The sequence below is a fragment of the Canis lupus genome, chromosome 11, assembly GCF_048164855.1.
Source record: "Canis lupus baileyi chromosome 11, mCanLup2.hap1, whole genome shotgun sequence".
Classification (NCBI taxonomy): domain Eukaryota; kingdom Metazoa; phylum Chordata; class Mammalia; order Carnivora; family Canidae; genus Canis; species Canis lupus.
In genome coordinates this window covers 17325840-17353344 of record NC_132848.1, presented here as the reverse complement: position 1 = coordinate 17353344, position 27505 = coordinate 17325840, and the positions used below count along the sequence as shown (strand labels likewise).

At 38.0% G+C, this 27505-nt stretch overlaps 1 long non-coding RNA gene across 1 annotated transcript; it reads right to left on the bottom strand.

Moving 5' to 3' along the window:
- Positions 1 to 2932: 2932 nt before the first annotated feature.
- LOC140642152 (uncharacterized) lies at positions 2933 to 5487 on the bottom strand. Its single transcript, XR_012038696.1, has 3 exons — positions 5302 to 5487; positions 4707 to 4835; positions 2933 to 3111 (listed from the first exon to the last, which is right to left on the bottom strand). It is a non-coding gene; the product is annotated as an uncharacterized lncRNA (long non-coding RNA).
- Between the last annotated feature and the right edge of the window lie 22018 nt (positions 5488 to 27505).

Sequence of the window (27505 nt, the reverse complement as noted above, 5' to 3'; positions counted from 1 at the left end):
CTCATGAATAAATAAGTAAAACCTTAAAAAAAAAAAGAGAGAGAGAGAGAATCTGCTGCTGTGGCCATGGTGGATCAATAGCTCAGCTCCCATTCTTTGACCCACATTGTATTGACACAGAGGCCACATTTTCCCTGGGCTGCAATGTGATGAAGCATGGCACCATATTGGAGGCAGCCTCTTCCTGCCAGGTGAGGGATTTCTTAAATGGGAAATTTGCTTTGGGATTCCTCATCAGCCTGGCCAAGCCTTCCTTACAACTCTGCTGGAATAAGGTCCTTCCTATTCACTCATTACTTTCTTCTCTCCTTTTATAGAAGCAGACCCGCCTTCTGCTGTGAAGCCTCTCTCTGCCAACTCCTGCTACCTTTATCTTTATCTTTCAAGGGTAGTTTCCAAAACAATTTCCTGAACATCAAATCCCATCTTGGCGTCTGCTTCTTGGAATATTCCAACCAACACTGAGGTCATCAGCACCTCCTATGGGCTACTTCTGTTTACTATACTTCTCTGTCTCCCGCTGATGGGAATACACACTGGTGCAGCCATGATGGAAAACAGGATGGAGGTTCCTCAAGAAGTTAAACACAGAGCTACCCTATGAATTGCACTATCGGGTGTGTACCGCAGAAATACAAAAGCACTAATTCAAAGGGATACATGCACCTCTATTTTTACTGCAGCATTATTTACAATAGTCAAGCTATGGAAGCAGCCCAAGTGTCCACAGATGAGTAGATAAGAAGATGTGGTGTATATATACAATGGAATATTATTCAGCTGTAAAAAAAGAATGAAATCTTCCCACTTGCAACAGCAGGGATGGAGCTAGAGAGTATAATGCTCAGTGAAGCAAGTCAGTCCGAGAGACAAATACTATATGATCTCACTCATATGTGGGATTTAAGAAACAAAACAAATGAAAAAAGGAATAAAAGAGAGAGAGAAACAAACCAAGAAACAAATTTGAACTATAGAGAGCAAACTGATGGTTGCTAGAAGGGGAGTGGGTGGGTAATGGGTTAAATAGGTGAATGGGAGATGAGCACTGAGTGATGTGTAGAATTGTTGAATCACCATATTGTGCACCAGAAACTCATATAACAGTGTGTGTTAATTATACTGGAATTAAAATTTAAAAACTTAATAAAAAAAAAGCACAGGATTTTAGAACTTACTGTGTCTCCTGACATTTTAGGGAAAAACATCATGAGATGATAAAAAGCAAGAATCCCTAATTTATTGAAATAAGAATAAAAGTACAGTCGTGGTTCTTAAAAGATTACCTATGGTCACTGGATGCTTCTGAGGGTTGCTTTAGGTAAAGGAAATCATTTCTTTATTGATTTAATTCATTCATCATATCCATATCGAGCATCTCCTAAATGCTAATGACTAAATTAGAGACCATAATATTTTCTCACAGTGGAACATAATTATTTGTAATGGGCCACATTTAAACATTGATTTCTTTATGGATACTTCTTAATTTATTATGTATTATTTATTGAGGCTTCTTTATAATTATTTATTAATATTTATTGATACATATTTTTAAAGACAATCTTATAGATGCCGATTTTACATATTAATATTTATTTTCTCTCTCTCAGTTGGTTTCCCTCCTCATACAAACACAAAAAGCAACAACAATAAAGCAAATAAACTAAAAAATAAAAAGTTCATAGCTCCCTTAAATAAGAAAAACAAAGTATTTTCTTTGATTCTTTCTAACAAATTACCACTGTATTGCTCTCCTTACTATCACAATTAAGTATTTTACCTCACTGGCCTTAACTTCTCATATTTCCTTATTGATAAACTATCAATTGGGTGGCCATTGTTTCACTGAAACTATTCTTTCAGAGATCAAAACCAGAGGTTGGTAATTCCCAGAGTGTTTAAAATTCTCTACCATGAGACTCTGTGACACAGGAATATGTGATCTAGGAAGGAGGAAGAGACTAGAGAATGTCTCAAAATCAAGTAAAACATTTACAGAATAAAACAAATCAGGTTAAAGTAGCTAGAAAATGAAAAAAAAAAAAAGAACCTAGGAAATGATTAAATTAGAGAAGGTGACGATAGGAGCTGAGCTCTAACTTCAGTATGGCAAACCCAATCCAGTTCTTATTAGCCATCAGGGTGAACAATAAATAAATAGTAAAAACCTTTTTAAAAAGAATCATCTCCATGGGCAGGTGTACTTAGCAGCTCCGTGTAGAAATGGTGGAAGCACCAGGTGTTACCCAAATACTACCTTTTCACTACCTCAACTGGACAAGCCTCAGCTTTGTCTTTCATCATTTTCATCACCCTGATTAAATTCAATACCTCTTTGTAGGACATAGTTTGTTACCTTTCTAACCAGCCTTTTTCCTTCCAGATTTTTCCTCATCTAATACATTTTCAACCATGTCATACAAGCTGACTGCCTAAATCTGAGTATATTATTCATTCCCTCAAAAGTGTGCAGTATTTTGTTTTGTTTTTCTTCCTTGAGGGTAAAAATATCCAAATTCCTGAACACTGCATTCAAGAGTTTTATAATTCATTTCAACCTGCATTTTCATCTTGACCTCAGGTCATATTTCTCAATACTTTACATGCTGAGCTTGCTGTTTCTCCCCAAATTCTCATTAATTCTTCCTCACTGTGGCTTAATCTATTCCATCTTTCTGAACTGTCCTTCTTTTCCTCTGATCGTTGAGTGATATATCACTTATCCTTCAGTCACAGGAAGGATGTAGTTCCTCTGTGAAGACCAATTAGATTGAGCGCCGCCAAGTATAACTCACTGAACTCTCATAACATTCCCCGGAGATGGTTCAAACTTAGACTAAATGGTTATGGTTGAGTCCTTTTTCCTAATTCAGTGCCTGACAGGATTAACAATAAAAAATATGTATTAAATTTTATTGAATAGGTAGGTCTTTGTCTCATACAACCGTCTGTGGTTATTGCCATCTGAGTATAGGATTAATAAATGTAAAGCTCTGGTTTTGTGGAAGTCAGGCTGAAGATTGGGTTCAGGGAACGGTGAGACCCACCAGAGAGGTCAGGTCATTCTGTGGAGTAGGCTAACATGTAAGTGACATCTCAGGGCTGGACCTAGTGGACAAAGCAGAGCACGGTTACATTCGTTTCTAGAAAGTTTTTGAACAATCATGTCTTCTATTTATACAAAGAAGTTGACCCAAACATGTCATGAAGTGCTTGGAGATATAAAGACTGGAATGATAGAAGCACAGATACTATGATTCTCACTTAAGTCCAGAAAAAAAGGGTCATCTCAAGAATCTAGGAGTCCATGCATGCATGGAATGGGATCCGGAAATTATTATTTTAGTTAGCAGTGAGGGTTGGGAAAAAAAAAAAAAAGGAATGGTTTGGTAAAGTAAACAATGGCTGTTCTTTGAGAAAAAATAAGTTTTTACTGCATCTGTCCGGTATTCCCTAGGGCTTTATATGTCCTGTCCTGCTGTCCATTAAGATTACTTACTCACGGGAGCCAGGACAAATTCTAATGAATCATGCATAATGAAAAGTAAGAAAACATTATATATATCTGGAATAAGAGCCTTCTTCCTTTCTCCTGACCAGAAAAATTAGCCATTTCAAAAAAATTTAAATGATTAGCATGATTTCCTTTTTTTATAAATTTATTTTTTATTGGTGTTCAATTTGCCAACATATAGAATAACACCCAGTGCTCATCCCGTCAAGTATTAGCATGATTTCCTAAGTGGTTTTTAGTCTTTAATAAGATAATACAATCAACTTTTTGTTAAAGATAAGAAGATAAATGAGCACAGTACAAACTCATATAATTTTAGAGCATAGAGTAACTTGAGAAATGGTAAGTTTAATCCTCTCATTTTACAGTCATGAAAATTTTCTGACTATGAAAAATGGATTCCCTGGACAGCTAGTGTCAGAGGTGGGTCTGAAGCCCACAACTTTTGTTCTCTTTCTATAATATAATTACATCAATGTTATTATTCTCTAATGCAGGGGTTGGCAAACTATGGCCCATGGGCCAAATCTCGCTTGCTGCCTGATTTGGTAAAATTTGATAGGACACAGCTCACATGTTTACATATCATCTGTGGGCGTTTCCATTTGACAACAGCAGAGTTAAGTAGTTACATGGGGACCATATGGCCCTTGGATCCTAAAATACTATCTGGCTCATTACAGAGAAAGTATGCCAACCTCTGATCTAAGCCATCAGGCCTTTTGTGAGAACCTTGCACACTTGCTTCATTCCTCTCCCAGTTTATTTTCCTTGCCACTCCCCACTCTCCAGCAACAACTACTCTCTTCTATGGGACTCGCATGGGGAGGAAACAGAGACTTTTATACTCCAGCAAAGATCACCCCCTTGTATCTGTTAGTATTCATTTTTTATCTCCAAACTAAATTTTCCTAAAGGAGATCATTTTCAATGCCTTATTAAGGAACCATTAAGAAGACATAATATGAAAAAAAAAAAGAAAAAGAAAACATAATATGGGGCACCCCAGGTGGCTCAGCGGTTTAGCACCGCCTTCAGCCCGGGGCGTGATTCTGGAGACCCAGGATCAAGTCCCACTTGGGCTCCCTGCATGGAGCCTGCTCCTCCCTCTGCCTGTGTCTCTGCCTCTCTCTCTCTCTGTCTCTCATGAATAAATAAATAAAATCTTAAAAAAAAACATAATATGTACTCTGAGTTGACGATGGGTAGACATTGTAGACAGCATTGCTATTGGTCCTAGTACACACTAGCAGTGGCAAGAATGATTGATAATTTGAGGTCTTCTGCAAGAACTGGTTTTGAAAGTCTTGTCAAAGGTCTGAAAACAAAGACATACATATTTAAGATTAGATTATTTTTTACTTTTTGCATAATTTTGTGTTGATGTCTTTCCAAATTTTTTTGTGTGTGTGTGTGTGTGTGAGTGAGGACAGTTTACAACCACAATTCTCTGCAATGAGAATCTTGCCCAAGAGTCCTTTCTTGAAGATCCGTTCACCATCTGAGTTCATAAGGGTGAATATATTGGCTAAGAAACCACAATCATGCTATCACTGACCCCCCTACACACACAGAAACAATACTTGAATGGGTACTTTGGAAGAAGAGTAATACTCGTAGTGAACTTTCATCTGGAGAAGAAAGGAGAGACTACAATGAAATAGGATATTCAGATAGAGAGAAATGTGGTAATGAAGAAGGTAAGCTAGCTTCTCAGATTGTGGAGATAAAGATGAGCATGGCAAGACAAAACAAAACAAAACAAAAACATGGAAAAGACTTACCAGAATTATATGACAGGAGGAACTGAAAATGATCGTATTCATCAGAATCTCAAACCCTGATGACAGTAGACAGAAAACGGTGAAATCAGCTATAGCCTTATAAGAGTGGGGAAAGCATGTGATGCTCGACACTGCTCTGTGTGGCTCACCTGTTATTGAGGGTGTTGCTGGCAGTTCATGCTGCATGGCCTTTGAAGTTACTGGGATTGAAGAGTAGATGAAAACTAAAAGGTGTATGTGCACTTACAAAGAAATAATTCCTGTGAGCCTCAGCTCTGACCACAGGGTAACAGGCTCACAAGGGCTTCCTCTTGATATTTTTTAACAAGTGCCTCTTCAGTAGAGCAGGACCAAGGAGACTGTTCACAGGACTGTGGTCAAGAAGTGCCATGGGGCGCCTGGGGCCTCAATCTGTTAAGCTTCTTCCTTTAGCTCAGGTCATGATCCCAGGGGCCTGGGATAGAGCCCGAGTTGGGCTCCCCGCTTTTCCCTGTTGCTCTGCCCTGTGATCATGCTCTGTCTGTTTCATATAAATAGATAAAATCTTTAAAGAAGGAAAGAAGAAAGAAAGAAAGAAAGGAAGGAAAGAAGAAAGAAAGAAAGAAAAGAAAGAAAGAAAGAAAGAAGAAAAAGAAAGAAAGAAGAAAAGAAAGAAAGAAAGAAAGAAAGAAAGAAAGAAAGAAAGAAAGAAAGAAAGAAAGAGGGCAGCCCGGGTGGCTCAGTGGTTTAGCATCTGCCTTCGGTCCAGGGTGTGACCCCAGGGTCCTGGGTTTGAGTCCCACATTCGGGCTCCCTGCATGGAGCCTGCTTCCCCCTCTGCCTGTATCTCTGCCTCTCTCTCTCTCTCTCAAGAGTAAATAAACAAAATCTTTAAAAGAAAGAAAGAAAAGAAAGAAAGAAAGAAAGAAAGAAAGAAAGAAAGAAAGAAAGAAGAAAGAAAGAAAGAAAGAAAAAAAGAAAGATCCATGAAACTCTCCAGCTGACAAAAGGCCAGTGATTACAATACATTTTATCATGTGTATCCAGATCGCTGAAGCTAGGAATCTAGGCCGATTTCCAAATTACTGCTCAGAGTCAGTAAAAGGCTGGTCAGAAAAAGCATCACATAAAAGAGGCCCAGGTGATTGTGACTGACCAGCTAGGTCTGAGAATCACCGAACATAGAGTTGAGGTCAATGAAAAATCCCGGGTTTTAGAGTTCTAACATAATCTACGACTGACGTAATATGTCCAAGAAACTGCTTTTTATATTTTATTATATGTTGAAATTGACACAATTTGAATTCACTTGGAAGCACCCTCTTCTCCAGGCCCTTGTATCCAGTGTTGGGAAGCCTGGGTTGGGTCCCAGCATACCTCCTTGAGACGCTGCCCTTTTCTATTCACACACTGGGGACCAGCACATTTTGATGATTTCATCCTTTCTGAAAGTATTTTTTTTTTCTTTTACTAGGAGCTGTGATGTTTTTCTTGTTCCTCCCCATTCATTTCCTAAAATAATTCAGTAGAAGATCCAACCCCTCTGTTCATGATCGTCGCATGCACTCGCGAGGAGGTTTTTCCAAGGTGACTGTCTCCTGGCTTAATCCTTCTGCTTAGTCTCAATATTAGCACAATTACAATCATTTTAAATTTAGATAGACGAGTCCATATCCAGCCACACACTGAGTAATGTATCAGTCTACACACAACTTGGAGCAAAGAAATTAAGGGTAAAATAAAACGACAAAGCAGAAACAGCAAGAGACAAAATAATAGAGAAGTTCATCTTTTCTGACTGTTTGAGACGGGACTGCACATTTGCTTTAAAAACAATTCCATTACATTGACGATGGAAAGGGAATCTTACATCTGATTAATGATACGCAATGTAAAGCTAAGAGCGTTAAGCTCTTAAAAATATTATAGTAGAATTTAGTATCTAATCCTCTACCTTTTAGTTATACAGTGAGATGGTTTTCTATTGGCCGAGTTTAAGTCGTGAGTGCTTCTGGAACTTAGGTGTCTGTGGCTCTTGCGACACGCGGTGTAGTGAACTCCTAGTTCCATAAGGTGGCATCAACCCACCGGAGTGAGCAGGGACCCTACTGATCATATTTCAGGTGACCCTGGACCTTCCACTTGCACTTCTCCTAAAGTTGCTCAGTGCAAGGAGAAATTCAAAGGTATTTTAAAGGTTTCCTCAAATCTATTATCTATCAACTTACAAAAAGAAAATCTCAAATGAATCCAAATTTTGTGTTCTTCTAAAGAGCCTAAAGTTCAAGTGTACAGTTGAAGGGCATCTGAATCTCCAGTCCTCTCTGCCCTGCATTCTTGGGCTTGAAATCCTGCCGGGAACTCTATTCTTCTGGGATTTCTGGCATTTCAGCTTTTGGGTGATACTTAGACATATAGTCACACGCACCATAAAGATAATGACTTTCTTAGTTTTCTAATGCAACAAGGAGAGGAGGGAAATGGAGAAACGTGTAAGACATTTAGTATTTGACTTTTTTGGGGGGGAGGGGGGGCTATTTACAGATTGAGCTAAACCTTATTTAAAAATAAAAATAAGTGGTGCTCCTTGAATCGTTTCTGTAGCAATTCAAACTCAAAGCAATTATAACTCAAAAATACAGAATAAAAATAATCAAATAAAGGTGATATTGAGCTGCATGATCCTCATGATGATGGGGAGGGATTAAACTAGTTTATTAATAATAAGAGAAAGAGAGAAAGAAAAAATACATTTGCTTCAATAATTGCTTCTTAGTGAATGTTAATACCGTAATTTACTGATGAATGCTAACTAGCTCATATAACTAGAAAAACAAGTGATTTTATACCATATTTCAGTAAAACAGCATGCACTATGTTCTGCCAATATAAATGCGTTTACATCCCCAGTTATTTCAAAAGGTCATTTTAGAGAACATTGTTATGATTAAATATGAAGAAACCTGTTTATTTCTCAACTCTAGTACCAGTTATCTCTGAGGAGGTTCTTAGACTATGAGAAATAACGACGCAATATTGCAATAAGGACAAGCTCCAAGCAGTTTTCCCAACTCTGCTTTTTACCAGTTCGGTGACATTATATGTCATTTAATCTCCCTCCATGTAGATTCAGAATTGACTCCCCATTCTTACTTTACAGCAATGTTAGGAGGATTAATTGGATAATGAATCTAAAGGCTCTAGGCTCAGTAAAGAAAGACACAAACGCAATTTATTATTTGCCAGTGAAAGAAGACAATGAGAAAGCACTTCCCCTACTAATCAAAATTATTCCTACCAAGAGGATGAATGTTACCAAGTAAATTAAGACTATTTTTGGTAGAGTTTCTAGTCTCAGATATCCTAGGGCGGCAAGCAGGAGAGCAAACGCAGCTGTCAGTTTTTTTTTTTTTTTTTTTTTTTTTTTTTTTTTTTTTTTTTTTTTTTTTTTTTGTGGCTCTCAGTTTAAACATGTTTCTTCCTTTAAGAAAATGGGACCACTCCAAAGGCATAATGGAGAAGATTTCATAAGCCCATTAAAGCGCAAACTTTTAGATATTTGGAAATATCTAAAGAACTCAATAAAAGACATGCGATCAATAAATTAAAAAAAAAAAGAACAATTCAACTAAACGTGTTTTCTTGCATTCTTTTCCCACTATTTTCTTAGAACAAAGACCACACGGTGGTGAGTGATTTAAAAAAAAAAAGTAATAAAAATCTATCCTATGTGGTAGCAGTGCAAAATATAATTTCCAGAATTCAAGATAAATGCGAGTACCTGTGAGTGTCTGTAAGAATGCAGGCATCAAGGAGTTGTTTAAATAGAACTGGATTGGAAATAAGATTACCCAGGGCTGCCCTTTTCTGCTGCTGTCTCCTTAGGATCTTTTGCCCTTAAATTAAATTTTTTTTTTTTGCGGTGAGAGGTCTGCACTATATCTAAGTTGTTTTCCAGCTGAAAGATGAAACAGTTACGATCTTCATCTGAGTTTAAATCTCAATAAGAATCGTTTTTCTGACCAGTACAGAATGAAAGCAACTGACTTTGGTCCAAGAGTGGAATCTCCCGGTGTGTCAGGTTTCCCTAAATTGAGAATGATGAGGATTAATGAGTCTGCCCCTGTACCAGAGTCAGGCCTTGCTCGGGCTTTGAATCTGGCCACTTCAGGTGTGGAAACAGATTTGAGGCAGGATTCCTGAAATTTGTTCTCTGAAACCAAAGACTCTTACCTGGGCTCTCTTTTCACCATAGTTTGTGAAAATGGTCAATGCATACAAGGCGGGGTTCTTGACACCCAACGGTGGCTAGCGTTGTCGTCAAATAGACCACCTGGCATATGAACCTGAAGCCTCAGCAGTCGTTTGTCAACCTCCTTCCACCAGCGTGGTCGGCGGCCTGTGGTTAACCTGGGTGCCTGTTTTACTATTGGATTGTAGCAGTTACCTTGGTCTTTTAATTATAAGTACCAATCAAATGATCTCATTCCTTCTGAGGAAACTCAAAGCCTTTTCTTGGACAAGTAATTAATTTCGTTTTAGAACACGCTCTACACACTCCCATGGTCACCAAGACAAAAAAAAAATATATGTATGAACATACATATTACGAAAATTCTAATAAATCATGCTTTTATCAGCTAATAAATTCTATTTGAATAGAAATCAAATTAGCTAATAAACCAACCATGCGGGATCCCTGGGTGGCGCAGCGGTTTGGCGCCTGCCTTTGGCCCAGGGCACGATCCTGGAGACCCGGAATCGAATCCCACAACAGGCTCCCGGTGCATGGAGCCTGCTTCTCCCTCTGCCTGTGTCTCTGCCTCTCTCTCTCTCTCTGTGACTATCATAAATAAATAAAAATTAAAAAAAAAAAACCAACCATGCATCATATGGTTCATTTGTAACTGCATCCTTTAATTAAATAATTTATTTATTTTAAAGATTTTATTTATTTATTCAAGAGAGACAGAGAGAGAGGCAGAGACACAGGCAGAGGGAGAAGCAGGGAGGTCGACGTGGGACCCAATCCCGGGACCCCGGGGTCATGCCCTGGGCCAAAGGCAGGTGCTAAACCCCTGAGCCACCCAGGGATCCCTAACTACATCCTTTAAAGCATGGCTGGTAAATTGTAAGTTTTCTTATAATACATAAAAGTTCTTATTACATTAATATTTGTTCAGCAGCTAAATCTAATTTTAATGTTCTCAGAGAAGAACCAATGAAACAGAGAAAGGTTTCGACTTAATTTCAGGATATCACACACATGTTAAGAGGACTGAGGTGATACTTTCCTTATTTTTTCCTAAGTTTAATGTGTCAACCTATTTGTGGAAATAGTGAAAAAAAAAGACTCATAAAGGCTGATTTTAAATTAGAGGTGATATTTTTAGATCTTTACTGAACTCATTGCGAATTTATCTGTTTGTCTTATGTAAATCATTGTTCTTGGTGAGGTTGGAAACCTGTGGTTTCTTTCAAGGCTGAATTTTGTTACTTTGAAAAATCCACCACAAGGTGGCAAGCCAAGAGAAGTTTTAAAACTGCAATCCTGGGCCTTCATTTGCGCAGCGAGAGCTCCAAGTCTGGTTCATCTCAAGAGTCACCACACACCTGACATGTCAGTGGCCAGACCGGTGTATAGATGTTGATGTATGCCCCAATTAAAAATCATAATTACCCATAAAGGAAAGGCAGCGGGCTGTGAAACCCAACGCTTTGGCCCTGAGCAGGTCCTCAGCTCCTCAGCTCCTACCTGGGCTCCGCAGGGCACGTTAACCCTTTGGGTCAAGACCTCTCAGCTCCCCGGGCCAGCCCAGCAGGGATTCTGTGTGCAGGACTGGAAAACAGCTACGGCCAGGAGTCAGGGTGATAAGCAGCCCCAAAGGGAGCTTTCAGTTTAAAGCAACTGGATTCAATTCCCGTCGCCTAAGCTCCAGGGTCAGAGAGCACCCGGACAGGAGCCTGGTGAGGGACCCTGAGGTCTCCGCAGGGGAGGAAACCAACACGCCCCTCAGGCCTCCAGGGAGCAAACAAAGGCCTAGGACGCAAGGGAAGGAGATCTTCAGAAATTTCATTACTAATAAACATGAAAGTGCACCCACGGAAGTGCATAGGAACATCCAAGAGTGTTAGACTAGCCACAGGTGACCAGTCCAACTAACATGTAACGTCTGCCAAAGACAAGGAGGTAGTGTGGCGGGGTGCCCTGAGGAGTGGAGGCCGTGTGCCTGGGCCACCGCATGGCCTGGCAGGTTCCTCACTCTTACAGAGTCAGGGTTTTGTTTACCCCGGACTCCCATCTCACCATTTGTGCTTAGAAAGACCACTGATCCAGACCTGGACTTCAGCCCTCAGTGAACTGAAGGGAAATGATTTATGTGCAAACAAAGGCCACTTCTTCCCTCCACTTTTGCAGGACCTATCTTAGCTCCCAGGGTCCTGCAAATGGGGGGGGCACCCAGCGTGCTGTGCACCCCTCTGCTCTCCACAGGGATCTGCAACCCGGCCTCGACAGCACCGCCTTGGGAGCCGTGTTTCTGGTATTGCAGGATTTCTGTTACGAATCCTCGTTGCATTTCCTCAAGGAATGACTTAAAAGTACATACTCGAAACTCTTAATTTGTGGATGAAATGAAAGGCTGGAAGCAACCAAGGTCAAAGTTTTATGTCAGGTTAGCAGCCAAGGGCTCTGCTGAATGCTCGCTTGTCTCCCGTGAGCTAGAAAACCTGGGGTCCATGTAGGATCAACGGTGACCCATCCTGCGTATCCGATAAATTCATTTTTTTGCATGATCGAGTCACCTCCTTCTGTCATCTCTGTCCCTCCTGCCTCACTCATAATGGATCGAATGGACCCCAATTCATATTATTTCAAAGTCAGTTTTTATACTGATGCAGACTTGCTTACCTGTGGCCTGTGAAGTCATCTTTAGGGATCCTCAACCAGGGGCAATTTTGCCACAGAGGAGACCTTCAGCCACGTCTGGAGACATTGTTATCGTCACCATAGGGGAGGGAATTGGTCCTGGCACTCAGCAAATCGAGCAGGGATGCTGCCAGACACCTCACCGCACCACAGGCCTCTCCCAACCAAGGATATCCATCAGGCCGAAGTTGGGAGAGCCGGTTGTTTTCAGCCTTATATTCAGACTGGGATATAGATTCATGACTAGCACTTTTTATATGAAGAAAGTCCATGGCTTTCATCTATTATCAGAAGGGTTTTCCTGATATCGAAAACTACGTCGAAAAGCTACACGTGGCTTTATTACTCGATTCACATTCTGTTCAGTTTAATCTTAAAATCGACATTTATTGAGTCTCTTTGCTTGCGACAAATAAGTCATAAATTCTGCACGAATGAGTTAATAAACAATTAAGAAAAATGTAATAAAAATGGCACAATAAAACAATGTATTAATGATAAGGGCAACTTTATACAAGAGGAGCAGATAAAGCGGATAAAGAGCTCTTTTCTGCTCATTTTTTTCTGTATATTGAAAATCGCTCTTAAAAAGCCTATTTTATTTTTTAAAGTGCAATGAGACCAGCAAGGACAAAACAGAAGGTGACACCTTAGCACTGGTGCAGATACCATGTGAAGGGGAGGCACCTCCAGACAGAGAAAAAAGATCCCAGACACGTTCCATTATATGAATTATCCAGTTGAAACTGAACATTTTCTGGGGATTTTTCACTGGTATAATTAATAGATACGTTAAGTCTGGGACCTCCTGGTCCTTGCACACTCTGCCTTCCTTTCCACTTTCTGCAGCTACATTGACCTTATATTCCTTTTCCTACACGTTTGTGGTTCCTATTTTGCCTTCCTTCCATATATCCTTTTCTTTGATAACTACTATCTCATTGTTCCCCCCCCCCCAATTTTTGTTATTCTAGCAAAACTTCCTATCCTTTCTTTTGATTCTTTCACCTGCCAACTCTATTTATAATGTTTGTTTGGAATAGTCTAATTCCGGGGCTGGGTGAAGGAAAATTTCAAAGGACCCATAAAAATCCACTTATTTTCTTCAATAAACTTAAGAAAAATCTTCTTGGAATCATTCTTGGAATGATCTTCTGACTCTGTAATACCTAAGGCAGGCCCAGGGCATGAGATTTACATCTGGCTTTAGATTCTAGCCAATGCTCTTGTAGACTTCTATTCATTGCCGTTAATGTGTTTAGGATTGGCTTTTTTCTGTTAGTGAAGTACAAACATTTATGATTTTAGGTTTGGGCTTCCAGAAGAAAAGTAGGAAAGTGTGCCTTTGGCCTGTGTTGATTCTCATCAATTCACCCATTTATTGCAGAAAAAAAAAGTGGCTCTATTTATATTCCAGCGTCACTCCACAGATTTTAACACTGGAGCTTGGGGAAAAGCCTTGGATAGGCATACAAGCCATCCTTGCCTTGCATTGCCTCCCTCAGATGTTGTTGGAAAAATATAATTAAAAATAAAAATTCCTCCCAGCCCAGAAAACCTCTTCACAAAGGTAGGAAAAAAAAAAGAAAAAAAAAAAAAACCCTTTTTATTGAATAGGAATTGAGGAAGAATGCAGCACACATCACAGGCAATCCTAAAGAAACTGCAAACACAGAAAGAAATCTTACCTCTTCCAGAGCCAAGCAAATACAACTCATTGCAAACATATTCTCAAAATAATCAATAAGCAAAGAAACTAGTCTTCAAGTGAAGGACTTGACATTGCCATTTGTCGTGTGTAGTTCATCCTAAATTCACGTGTTAACCCGGGCAGCCGCCTGTGTTTGCTGAGCCTTTCAAAACATTTATACACATAGCAAAAGGGTAGGGAGGGGATTCATACAATTACACGTTTTCTAAAGTAAACGCTTTAGGAAAAAGGTGTGTGTTCCTGTGTGTTGGGGGGGGGAGGGTCTTTTTCCCTTTTGCCACCAAAAAAAATTAAAGTTTTTCTATTCCTATTTGTATTTGTCTTACAGCCCATGGTTCATCTGTGATTTAGTATTCTGTGTACAGTATGCTTTTGTGGGATTATTAACAGCAGATTCAGACGTTATCCTAATACACAAAAATGTGTTTGTTTACAGTCATATCCAAATTTGACAAGTCTTACCCGTTTTCAAAAATTTCTATTAGTTTCGTTGTGTTTCTTAATGTCATACACCGTAGGGAATCATTACATAAATATTTGTGACAAAGTTTATAATAATAATAGGAAATAATAGGAAATAATAGGAAATAATAATAATAATAATAATAATAGGAAAAAAAGGAAATAATAGGGAAAAAAAGCCCACTAAATAGTATTTCTTAAACTGAAAAATTAAGGAAGGGAAGGGTCAAAATAGATTTTTGACTTAGCACAAGGGCCGTGGGTCTTATTTATAATTTCCTTCCTCCAATACTCCTTCCATGTTCCCTTTATTCCCAGTTGGCACCTCAGACAGGTGCTGTTCATTTTCTTGGTGAAATGATTCAAACTTTTCATTCCTGGAGATTCTAACCCTTTGATAATCCTAATCGTATTCATGTCCTTTCTCTGTGGGGTTCCATTAAATTTGCCAGTGGGCATAACAACACTCAAGTGTTCCTGAGGCTCTTCTGGGACCCGGGGCTACAAAGAGAAGCCTGTCTGCCTCCACTGTTTGGCAGTTAGCTCACTTTTTTTTATTATTGTTATTATTTAAGAAATTTTATTGCTCAGAACCTTCCCCCCTTGGGCGATGGCAGGAACTTTGGAAACCAGCCCTTGGGGACAGAGCCAGAGGCACTAAGGTAGAGGAAAGAGTATGGTACATTTGGTCCATTTTCTTGTGTGGGAGTATGGTGGTGTTAGGTTGCAGACTCTTCTAAGGACCCAGACATGGGCCCCCTTGGCAGAGCATGAGGTCAGCCTGGCTTGGGAGAGGGCTCAGTGCCTCTTGACCTTGCCCTATGGCTCCTGGACCTTCCAGAAGCTGAGCACAACCAGGCCCACATTGATGGCATAGGTGGTGATGCAAACGATGCAAAAATCATAGAGTATGAAGAACAGTACGAGTCCCTTACCACCTGGGACTATTTACCACAATCACTTTGCTGTTGGTAGAGTAGCACTAACAAATCTCGAGTTATCAGATGGCAATGCAGGTTCTCATTGAGTGGAATAAGGACTAGGAGCAGTCCTTTTTAATAAATTGAGACGTGGACCTCCGTAGGACAGAAAGACATGGGACTAGGAAGCCAGATTATTCTCAAGTAGGTCCTTTGTTTCTTAGCCCGCGTATTCTGCTTACACGAGAAAGAACACTACAGGTTGGTCACTGTTAAAAAGATCTATCACGTGCTATAGGGCAACGTCCTAATGTCCTGGGGTGGCATCTGCTAGTCAGCGCTGTACCTGGGTTCTGAAATTGCTGCAAGGCTGAAAGGTACCTGTTAAGAGCAGTGAGTCCTATGGGATTGGTACATTGCCTCATTTGTTTTTCCATTAAGTTCTTTATTTTTTGATGAGATGGAATGCGTAAAACACATGATGATAACTTAAGCATTAGTAACTCCAAGAAGTTCTGATTCTGACAGAAGCTTTATGTTCAGGAAAGACAAATTCCAATCACTTTTTCAAGTCACCACCCACCCCTTAGTGAGATGAGACTATTTTAATCAACCAACCATCCGGTAACAAGAGACCGTCTTCCCAGGCTGTGGTGGCACATGAGAGTCTCAGCATTAATCCTCAGACTGGGCATTTTGGGTACACAGCGGTGACTGCACTCAGGTTATCCTTGGAGAAGTAACGTTCATCATTTTGAGACATTTGATAATACCTTTCCCTATAAACACAACTATTTCTCTGTGAGTCTCTCCCTCAGTCCTAAAATACGTCACGTCCAATTTCCTTTTCACTTCAGATCTGCTCAAGTAGACTGATACTTCAAAATAATCATGGGATACGGCTGCACATTGCTCAGCTTATGGCTGGAAAACTCAATAAATACCTGGTCATGATGAGTAGCTAAGATCGTAGAGCGACTGGTGTCGCGTTGAGAGGTGACTGGACCCAGTAACCACCTAGGGGATGGTGTTGAAAAGAAGAGTTCATTGCAAGGGTGGATGTGGAGTTAGTCAGATTCTAGGAGACTGCTCTGTGATTCTCCAATTGTGTTATTATAGGAAAAAATATATATATACTCAGGAAGTAAAAGGAGAGTCAGAATTCTTTTAATTCTAAATTTTTTAAAATTTTTATTTATTTATTTATGATAGTCACAGAGAGAGAGAGAGGCAGAGACACAGGCAGAGGGAGAAGCAGGCTCCATGTATCGGGAGCCCGATATGGGATTCGATCCCGGGTCTCCAGGATCGTGCCCTGGGCCAAAGGCAGGCGCCAAACCGCTGTGCCACCCAGGGATCCCTCTTTTAATTCTAAAAAATTAATGCGGGAGATATTTATCCAAGGACAACAGCTCATGAGGACATATACCTTAAGGTTTCCTCTGTGTTCAATACCCTCCCGCTATCCTATTTTTAACCGCTACTCAAGTACCTATCATGCTAGAATGTAATCATTTCCTATTTATTTCTCTGTATGCAACACTGTACTTGGAGGGCAAATATTATATCATTATCTTCTTAAATCATTAGTGTCCTGCTGAGTTGTTGACAGCACATAATGAATAAATGAACTAATGAGTCACTTCTCACTCTATACGCCTGTGAGAAGCTTCAGGAAGAAAGAAAAAAAGGATTAAAAAAGAATCGAGGTGATTCCTTGTAATCCTGGATAATATTCTCAATCCTGGAGTTTATATGTACAATTTAGTCTTGGATAGAAAACAACAATTCTTTGATGAATTTTACACAAAAATCTATTTTCATGCCTCGTATGACTTTCCATCTTTCCATGTTTAAGTCATCTGAGAAAACAAACAAACAAACAAACAAACATAAACTTCCAGATTTGTATGAATTTAGAGAATCCCATGATGTAGCCACTCATTAAATTCTCTGGATGTTTGGGTATTAATTCTGACAACCAACTCTGTAAAGCTTTAGATTACTTTTTTTCTTAAGATCTGAAAAAAAAAGTTGGTTTATGAGATTATGAACTATTGTAATTGTCAAAAGAATAAAAGTTTTTTTTTTTCTGGTCATAAGAGGTACTTTAAACTCTTTCATCTCAGATTCAAACAAAACAGTCAAAAAATCAATATAAATCATATAATTCGGATGTTAGAAATAAAGGCTCAGTGAATATGATAAATGGGTATTTTTATTTTTTTATTTTTTATTTTTTTGCAAAATAAATGGGTATTTTAAAAAAGATTTTATTTATTTATCCATGAGAGACACACAGAGAGAGACAGAGACACAGGCTGAGGGAGAAGCAGGCTCCATGCAGGGAGCCCGACGCGGGACTCGATCCCGGGACCCTGGGATCAGGACCTGAGCTGAAGGCAGACGCTCAACCACTGAGCCCCCCAGGTGTCCCAATAAATGGGTATTTTGAAGGCTTTACGTTTACATTTCTAGTGAACTCCTTGTATCACAATGTGTGGTCTATTTAAAATACTTCTTTCAAATATAGAAACAAATATTTCTCCTTTGCCATGCTAATTTTTTTTTCAAAATGTCTCACTAACGAAGTTTCAATAGGTTATAAAATTTCAGTCTCAACTAGCATGACATTTGAGGCCATAATATTAAGATCCTACGTGATAAATGTTCAGGTATCATCCTGGCAAGATTTCAAGAAGTGGATGTCCATATTTGAATTGTATTGGAGAAGCTTCTAATTTTCTGGACATCACTTTCTGTAAGTAAATGTAAATTAAGGCATTTATTTCATATTAAATCATTTAAAATATTTGGGTGATATAGGGGAAACTATATGAATATATTTTTCATAAAAATTTATAAACATAAATTTAAGCATGTCTTCACTGTTTACCTGCCCAACTCTTAGGGTCTCTGCACATTTGTTAGCTTCTCCTTAGATTAATTAAAAATTAATATGTCTCTTCCTACAAAACCTCAGCATGAAGACTCATTGTGGGCTTCTTTTTAAAAGTTCATCATGTTAAGTATAACCTGAGCATCTATGATACAGTATTAGGTCTACTGTAACTTTTGGTATCAATTTAAATTTTAAGATAAAGTCAAATATAATAATTCTGAAATGTCATTTCTGCAGCAATGTGTGAGAATTCCTCAGTACATAGCACGTCGCTGTATGTGATCATTTGAATAATTCGTCCCAACTGTTCACTCATCTTCTCCCATCCTTTGCCATACAACATTGCGTGTCTCTTAGGCGATGGGCGGAGTACATTTGCCTACCACTTGCCTGTAGGGTCAGACACGTGTCTCGTACTGGCCACTGTGAGGAACCAGAAGTGACAGGTGCCAGTTCCCTTATAGACCACGTGTATTTCCACTTGGTTGCCCGCATCCTTGCCACCACCACAAGAGGAGCTTTCCCTGGTCGCCACCACTTCCTCAGACTTGATCTCAGAATAAATAGATGGAAGAGACAGGACGCTACGTCTCAGGGAAGAGTGGCCATACTCTGAGAAGCCCATAGCTTGGTGCAAAGCTGTCCCCCAGTTAGATGCAACCAAGAGCAGCTTGCATCCAATGCTGAACTAATTCAATGCTGCTGTTGTACTCCACGGACAACGTGCGGCAATTCTGTGTGCAGCATTGCTCCTCCATGTACACGTGCATATGTTTCGAGATCCGAATTATATGTACCCATCTATTCGGACTGGAAGCTGTAGTGTTTGGCTTGCCATCTGTTGAATCAGAAAGCAGACTTGCAGCTCACAAAAGTGACACTGTCTCCTTCCTTCAAGGGGCACTCATGGAAGATGACACAGGTTTTAACAGAAAGGAAGGATTGCCAATCCTTCCTTGGATGAAGCCTTGGATGCAGCTCCTGGATGAGAACGGCTTTGTAGCCCAAGGTGTGCGGGAATGGCAAATAGCTCACATATTACCCGAAAGAGAAATTACGGTACTACCGCAAGATAAATGCTTCTATTTCAATTCTGTACAACATTCTCTTGTAAAATGCAACGTAAAACAAAGTTGAGAATGGCCAAAACATTCAAGTGGTTTATTTGTGTACAAGTCTGTACTGTTGAGGGATATGGAAGAAGAAGAAAAAGTAGGAAATAGGCTCTTTTGATGTTTTGAAACATCTTTTGAATATGAGCTTAACCTGGAAATTCTACCTCTGGTACCATTTTCAGTGCCCAAATCTGTATTCGTTAGGGTTCTCCAGGGAAATAAACTAGTGGAATACAGAGAGAGAGGGATCGAAAGAGATTATGAGGGGTTGGCTCACGTGATCCTGAAGGCTAAGCAGCACCACTATGTGCTTTCTGTAACTTGAGGCTCAGGAAAGCCTGTGTTGTAATTCTAGTTCAAACTCCGAGGCTTAAGGACCAGGGAAGCCAACACTTGAGGACAGGAAAAGATGGATGTCCAATTCAAGTCGAGAGGGCAAATTTGCCCTTCTTCTGCCTTTGTGTTCTTTATCCCCCCCAGCTTGACTGAGATATAATTGCCATACAGCTTTGTCTAAGGTTAGGGTATATGTAATGTGAGAACATCCTACCCTCTTAGCGACTCTCAAGGATATGATACCGTATTGCTAACCGCAGGCCCCATGCTGTAGGGTAGGTGCCCAGTCAGTGACGAGCCTTCCGTTGTCTTAGGATCGGTCCCTGGAGCTTTCTTAGTTTCCTTTGGTGATACCTTTCATGATTCATGATTCCCATGGCCCTGCACTGGTGTCTATACGTTTGAAGAAGCAGGCACCTCTTTTAAGTCTTTACAGATTGGCTTTGGCAGGGGGAGCCCTTTAGCCACCAGCAGAAAGGGTTTACACTGCCAGCAGCCACTGACAACCGCACTCTAATCAGAATGGAAACATAGGTATGAAATAATGGGAAAAAAAGAGAATATTTAGAACTTATTTAAGATATCCAGTGGCAATTAAATTGAAATGTCACATCTTGCGCACGGAAAACAAGGATGATGGTGATTAGGTTGGCAAAATAATCCAAAAGATAAAGAAGAAAGCTATTGCCAAGATATCCATGGGATTTTCATGTTTACTTTTTTCTTTCTAAGAAATTAAATTTATCATGTAGGGAATTTGGAAAAGAATTTAGAATTTAGAAAAGAACAATGCTCTGAAATGATCATGCTGATTTCAGAAGAATAGTCTTGGGACTTTAAAAATCACATATTTACTTAGAAATATGTCCGTTTTTCAGTAAATAATTTCAATTGCTTTTTGGAAAAGTAAGCTCTACTTTATATGTGCTAAGGCATGTAAATCTAAGACACCTAGTAAACACTCAGCAAATATTAATTGAATAAAACCATTAGTATTAATTATGCCAACTATATAGGATATTAGTGTGTGCAAAATTGAGTGTTTCCAGACTGCACTAGACTTATTAAATGATAATATATTGTGAATAAGGATTAATTTTTTTAAGCTCTAAAATAACATTTTTCATGCAATTAGGAATTGCATGATTTCAACAGTTTTAGCTACAGGAGTGAAGAGGCTGTATCTTTCAAAGGGCATTTATTAGTAATAAAGGAAAAAGCTTGTAAGATTACATGAATAGCAAATTCTAGTATTAAAAGGATATCAATGTAATAGATGAATTTCCATGTTTTTGCATTTTGTATTTAAAATAGGGCTCCTTATCACTTTCCTTTTTAAATGAAGAAGAATCTAGGGGCCACCTCCCACTCCCACCAGCTCGAACACAATTTCTGAAGAAGGGACCAGTAATCCTTTAACCACAAGATGGAAACTGGGCTGGATACCCAGGGGGGGGCTGGTGAAATAGAGAAAATTAGCTTCAAACTGTTTTGTGATATATTTCTGGATGGGAGAGGGTATTGGGAATTGCAATGCCATTTAGATAGGAGAAATACATTTACTGAATTGAAAATATTTTTTCAAAAATTTATAAGCATGTTTCCTACTCAGATTTGGTCAAAGTTTAACCTTAAGATTACATAACTACTTTGGGTTGGGATTGTATTAAAGACAGAATAAAATAGCTATGTATGCAGTTGCACTAAAAAAAATATGGGTTAGGGCTTACATAATTTTTGTTTTGATACATTTTTAATAGGCATAATAGATCTAGTTAGGTTAGGAACTTTAATCAATAAACTGGAGAGAAAATTGAGAACTAAAATTAAGTCTAATCAGATATATTCCTTAGAATAAAAGGATTTATTTTCTGGTGATGCTAATTTGAATGAGGAAAATTTTTTATTTCTAAAATAATTATTGAAATTTGAATTTTGGAAATAATAGTATTTGCACTCAAACAGTAATGAAGGAATTTAAACAAGGTGATTAAAATTAAAAGATCTATTTTTACTTAATTATGTTTTCTTTCTTTCTTTTTTTAGATTTTATTTTTTTATTTGACAGAGAGAGAGAAAGAGAGCACAAGCAGGGGGAACTGCATACTCCTCACTGAGCGGGACCCTACTCAGGTCTCGATCCCAGAACCCTGGAATCATGACCTGAGCCAAAGGAAGATGCTTAACTGACTGAACCACCCGGGTGCCCTCTGATTGTCTATGAAAATGTATATGGTTTTCTAAGGGCAATTGGATATTTATTGAAGACCTCTTGGTGGGTATCTGATATGCTGAGATGTAACTGGGCTATGTTTTCTTTATTCAATCAGTAAAGAGGGGAATAGAAAATCTGTATTTCTGATGTTCTTACACAATTTTTTTTTTTTAGCTTGACCTTAGCTATCATTTGTGATCTGACTTTCAGGTCCCCAATAATATCTGGTCTGAAGGATATATGGACTTAAAGAGAGTAAGCTTTAACTATTTGGGTAAGTAAGGCCCAACTGCAATTGTCTTAATTGTGTCTTTTGAAATTTTAAATTACCTATCTAATGAATTAAGTTCAGAGATAAGACTTTAATTAACTGGACATTTTATTAGAAATTTGCTAGGGACATTCTAAATCTCCATTTTTCGCTTTATCTAGGCTATTTTATTATCTCACAGAAACAAGAACTCTGTTTGGTCTGAGGCTGTCATGATTGAGGATGTACTTTTTGTAGTAGAGAACTACTGGGTAAAAGTCTTTGGTACAGGGAAAGGACCCTAGGTTGAAATAGCCACAGTGAAATCCAGATTTGAAAAAGGGATTTTGAGGCATGTTTAGAAAATGCTTAGATAAATGGAAATGAGAAAGAGGATAAATAGTGGGATTGCAACAAAGTAGTGGAACAATTTGGCTCATGTGGAAAGAGAAGTGCTGGTACAGAATTTTCAATATCCTAAGACTATTATCTCTGGTTTCCTTTAAAAAAAATTCATATATACTAAATACACGGGCACTTCTAGATATAATGATGCTGGGAGCTTCACACATGTGTTCCACAACAGCCTTCCTCCACATTAAAAAAGAAAAGAAAAGAAAAGAAAAGAAAAGAAAAGAAAAGAAAAGAAAAGAAAAGAAAAGAAAGAAAAGAAAAGAAAAGAAAAGAAAGAAAAAAATGCATTTTCACTTGCTTTGTTAATTTTATTTTTCCTTTTTGGCTGTCTGTGTTTCTACATCTGCATAATGTTATTAGTGGGATTACCAATCCTGAATACTATGCAAGTCAACTTTTAAAATATTTGTGCCAGGGTTAAAAGGAAAAAGGAATATAAAATCACCACTCTGTACCAATGCTTTTGAATACTGTATCCTTTAGTTTTAGATAATTGTGAAGCATTTTAGCTTTATCTGAAGCCTACACTGGGCTGGTAAGAAATATACACGTTGGGAATTTTATAGGTTGCAATAAAAGAAAATATCAGACTTAGGACAGAAAAGAAATATTTTTATATATGAAACCAAAAAGCTTAATCTCTTCATTGTGGCAGTTACCTAATTAAAGAAAATGACTATATGAGTGAATGAATAAAGACTGAGGGGTTGTTAGAGACTAGAGGACTTGAAAGTGAATGAATCAAAAGTAAAACAACACAATGGATGACCATAAAGCTCCTAGAAGAAAGCATATGTGGTTAGCTCCTTGACATAGGTCTTGGCAATGTTTTGTTTTGTTTTTTTTTTTTTTTTGGATTTGACATAAAAAGCAAAGGTAACAAAAGCAAAAATAAACAAGTGGGACTACATCAAACCTAAAAGCTTCTACGTGGCAAAGGAAATCATAAAATATAATGAAAAGGCAACCGATAGAATGGAAAAATTTTTACAAACCATATAGCTGATAAGAGGTTAATATCCAAGACATATAAGAATTCATACAACCCAACAACAAACAAACAAATAAAACCCCACAACAATCTAAGGATTGTTGGGCAGAGGATCTGAATAGACATTTTTCCAAGGACATACAGATGGCTAATAGGTACGTGAAAAAAATGCTTAATATTACTAATTATCAGGGAAATGCCGATCAAAACCACAATGAGATATCACCTCATACCTGTTTGAATGACTATTATCAAAAAGACAAGAAATAACAAGTGTAGGTGAGGATGTAGAGAAAAGGGAGCCCTTGGGCACTGTTGGTGGGAATGCAAACAGGTGCAGCTACTATGGAACACAAAGTTTTCTCAAACCTTGTTTGTTTTGACAAAACTTGTTTGAGGCTTCTCAAAAAATTAAAAATAGAGCTACCATATGATCTAGTAACTCCACTTTCAGCTATTTATGCAAAGAAATCAAAACACTAACTTGAAAAAATATATGCAGCCCATGTTCTTTGCAGAAGTATTTACAGTAGCCAAGATATGGAAACACCCATTCAGCCTGGATGAATGAATGGATAAGGGAGATGTGGTAAATACACAGTAGAATATTATTTGACCATTAAAAAAGGATGAAATCCTATCATTTGCTACAGCCTGGTTGGACCTTGAGGGCATTAGGCTAAGTGAAATAAGTCAGACAGAGAAAGACAAATACAGGATGATCTCACTTATATATAGAATTTTTTAAAAAAAATCTAAAGTCACTGATACAGAGAACAAATTAGTGGTGGCCAGAAGGCAGGCAGTTGGGGTGCATTTGGGGTGCAAAGTGGCTGAAAGGAGTCCAAAGGGACAAACGTCCAGCTATAAAGTAAATAATAGAGCTGTACTGTACAGCACGGCAGCTGTAGTTGATAAACCTGTAGGGCATGGTTGAAAGTCGCTAAGAGAGTAAATCATAAAAATTCTCATAAAGAAAAAAATTCTGTAACTATGTATGGTTGACAGATATTACCTAGACATATTGTGGTGATTCTTTTGTAAGATATACAAATATTGAATCATTATGTTGTACACCTGAAACTAATATAATATTGTATGCCAATTATATCTCATTAAAAAAAATAAGATGACAATTAAAAGAAAATGCAATTTTTTTACCTCCCCCCCATTTTTAGAACAGGTAACTCCAATTTTCAGCTCAGTGCAAAGTACTAAGTAATAAAATTGTTAAGCTATAAATTTACTAAAATAATTCTAATTATATGGCTTGGTTACCAAAAAACAAATCTAACTAAGATGATTTGGAATTTTTATTTTCTTTTGTGTGTTTTCTATAATGGCTAACACATCAGGCCAAGTACCGTCTGAACATATTGGATATTGCTGTCTTCATTTACATGGAGAATCAACCAAGCAACTTGTCTAAGATAACATCTCAGGTAGGTTGTAAGTAAGAAAGTGATTATAGGACTCCAAAACCACCTCTCTTCCTCCCCTACAAAGGTCTCCTAGGGTTCAGCCAGGGAGGAGAGCTACACTCGAGACACGGACACCACATTGATCTTCTTAACGGACATGAGGATGGGGTCTAGACGTGCTATGGCTGGGTACTGTATTGAAGGTGATTCAGGAGGACACTTTTGGATGAAGTAATAATGTAAAAGATCAAAGGTAAGTAAACCTTCCCTGACTATAAAAGGGGTAACGAGGGGAACATTGCAGGCAGAGAGAAGAAATAGAAATATCCCACAGTGGAAGCTTGCATGGTCTGCTCAACTACATGCAAGGGGGTCAGTGCGGCTGATGCTCAGTCCTCAAGGATCGATGCCTACTTAGAAACCAAGGGACAGCAGTTCAGGGAAATGTTGGGCCTGGGAAAATACTGCAAGATATCAACTTAATAATATTCAGAGTAATGGGACAGGAGTAGATCACTAACAGAGTCAGGTAGTTGACAAGTAAGGAGGTCCAAAGACTGTACTTTAGAGCACACGAATCTTTCAAAGTACAAAATAAGAATAGGATCTGGAAAAAGAGCCTGAAAGGAGAGAAATGTAAAAAAAATATATATGGGGAAATATATATAATATATATTTATAAATATATAAATCTATAAATATGTTATATATAAATATATAATAAAATATATTTTATATAAATATATAAATATATTTATATAAAAATGTATTATAAATATAATATAATATATATAATATAATATAAATATATATATAAATTATATAAATTATATAAATATTTTATATAAATATATAATACATATTTATTTATATTTATTATATTAATATAATATAATATATTAATATAATAATACATAAAATATAATATATAATATAATATAATAATATTTATATTATATAAATAAATTTATATATATATTTATATATAAAATTTATATTATAGATATATAATATAATGTAAATATATTATATTTTTATATGAATATATAATAAAAATATTTTTATATAATAATATATATTTATATATTTATATATTTATATAAAATATGTAAATATATATTTATAATTATATCTATATTATATATAGATATATAAAAATATATAATTAAAATATATATCATATATAATAATTAAATATATATAATATATAAATATATATAATTAAAAATATATATAATTTTTAACAAGGCAGGAAGTATGTCATCCTAGAGGAAAAGAGGGAAATATTTCTAAAAGGAGTGACCACCTCTGTCAAATGCTGGTATTATAAGATGTTGAGTACTTATCGATCATTGCATTTGGCAATATAGAACTCACTGCTGATAGAATGAACTTGGAATAGTTAGTGGAGAAGAAAATCCGTGCAGCGTGGACCTAGAAGGAAAATGAGGCAGTAGCGACAGAGAGTGAAGGAAAGTCATTTGAGGTGCTTTGTAGGAAAGGAGAGAAGGGGACGAGGTCGTAGATGCAGGAGGCACGTCTATGTCTGTATGGTACATATGTCATATACATTTGTATTTATATAAGTCCATATACATATAGACATATGTATTTATATGGACCTATGGACGTATTTATATGTATTTACATATGGACATAGGTATTTATATATGTCCATATACATATATTTGCATCCATAAGAGAAAAAATTCTGATGAAGTAAGAGGGGAGGGCAAGGAACCTTCTGAGCGAAATCCTCAGGCCGGTGAGAGGGCCGCTACTCAGCACATGTGTACAGTTGATTTGCTTTCCCGTAGAGCAGAGCAGAAGACGAAACCTTGGCTCTACGTGGTTTATTAGAGGTTTCCTGCAAGTGGAAGGAGGTCAGGAAACACGAGAGTGGGAGAAGGGAAAAGCCAAGCACAGCTGCCTTATTGCAGACGTGCTCTCTGGTCCTGTGTCAGAGAAAAACACAGGATCTATGGGGAGTCTCCTTTTTTTTATTTTTTTATTTTTTATTTTTTTATTTTTTATGGGGAGTTTCCTATTCACATGTGGTCCACTCACTCTCCGACCCCCTCTGTGAGGGGGGTTCATCATGATAACCAGGATGATGATCACAGTGTTTTAGGGCACAGAGTTGGATGCAGCCTAAGGATTCACAAACGGATGATTCACTTCAATCACTGATGTAAAATGAATTTTCCTCCTAAAAGTCCCATATAAGTACCGGGAGACTGGCAAGTGCACACAGCTGCTGAAGACAATGACCAGGGAGGAAGAAGAGGCATTTTTGCTTGGGGGGAGGTTTCCTTAGAGGTTCGATATATTTGGCGACTACAGGAGACTTTTTCTTCTGTGTCCCTTTGCTGAAAATGACCTGGAAATAGGCCCATCTGTCTCTGGAGAGACTTTCCAAGAGAGAGCAGACGTATCTCTGTCTCTGTGTAACAGGAGTCCCTTCATTTAATTTTTTTTTTTAACAGGAGTCATTTCAACGTGTTGGGCTACAAGTGTGCCCTTGGCCCCGCGTGGGGGTCTCTCATGTCCCGCCTGGAGA